Here is a 1585-nt window from a genome sequence, read left to right as displayed (position 1 = left end):
TGGCCAAGACAACTGAAATAAAAGATAAAGTACCAAAACAACTCTTGGAAATCATATTCTAAAAATTTATAAAATTTCTCCCATTCTCTACATTATTTAGAGAAAATGTTACTTTCCCAGGAAGGAAACTTCACTTTAAAAAACCACTCCAGTATTTCCCTTGCTAGGAAATAAGCCAGATGGTTCTAACACCACAGAATTTTACTTGGGAAAAATTCAGAAATACAGAAAAACTTTATTAACTCTTTTGGTACTAACTGCTATTGTAATTCCAAGAAGTTTTATTTTTGATGAAAGATTATAATAATCAATATCTACTAAAAAATAAACAACAAATCTGGTAACCAGCAGCAAGTAGTTATATGGGATCAGTATGACATTCTAGAAAGAGCCCAGACTGGGATCAAGGTGCACGGATTTGCTGCTAACCAGAGAGAAGAGGATGGATTCCATAGACATGTTTTCAAAATGTTTCACTGTAAGTGTACCATTTGCTAATTTCGACAAATATATATACCTGTGAAACCATCACCCCAAACAAGACATGGAACATTTCCATCACCTTAGAAAGTCTTCTCATGCCTCTTTGCAGTTAACTCCCAGCCCCCTCACACACACACACCATCTGTGATCTAGACAGCTACTGACTTTATTTCCAGCACTACAGATTAGTTTTACCTTTTCTAGAACTTCACATAAATGGAACCATATAATAGGTACTCTCTTTTTTCTGGCTTATTTTTGCTCAGTTGTTTTTGAGCCTCATTCATGTTGTTCTGTGCATTGATAGCTTTGCTTTTTGCTACAGAGTATATTCCATTGTGTAAATATACCACAATTCATTTATCTTTTCACCTATTGATAGATATCTGGTTATCTCCAGTTCAGGACTATTTATAAACAAAGCTGCTGTAGATAATCTATAATCTTGCCATTTGTTTTCTATTTGTACTTTCAATTTTTTTTTTTTTTCTTTTTGAGACAGGGTCTCTCTCTGTTGCCTGGGCTAGAGTGCAGTGGCATCATCATAGCTCACTGCAAGCTCAGACTCCTGGGCTCAAGCAATCCTCTTGCCTCAGCCTCCTGAATGGCAGGGATACAGGTGCTCAACACCACACCTGGCTAATTTTTCTATCTTTTGCAGAGACTACGTTGCTCAGACTGCCTTCAAATCTTTTATTCCTCTTTTTTCTCCTTTTCTGCTCTTATTTGGGTCAATAAAATGTTTTTGGTACTCCTTTTATTTCTTCTATTGGGTTCTTAATTATAACTCTCTGTTATTATTTTTAAGTGGTTGCTCCAGCACTAACAATATACATATTTAATTTATCAAAGACTATTTAGAGTCCAACATTTTACCACTTCACTTTTTATACCTGACATTCATACTTCCCATTTGTTACTTTTCATGGCACAAGTGTAATAATCTTACAAGAGTGAGTTACTCCATTCCCTTGTGTTTCCTTTGTGTTATTGTCTTATCTGTTACTTTCACATAGTCACCAACCTCACTTTATAATATTGTTAGATTTCTTTTATGACTTTTACGCTTATCCATTTATTTGCTGTATCCAGTGATTTCCAT

This window comes from Lemur catta, chromosome 3 (assembly GCF_020740605.2).
Source record: "Lemur catta isolate mLemCat1 chromosome 3, mLemCat1.pri, whole genome shotgun sequence".
Taxonomy (NCBI): Eukaryota; Metazoa; Chordata; class Mammalia; order Primates; family Lemuridae; genus Lemur; species Lemur catta.
Note: the sequence above shows the minus strand (reverse complement) of the source record.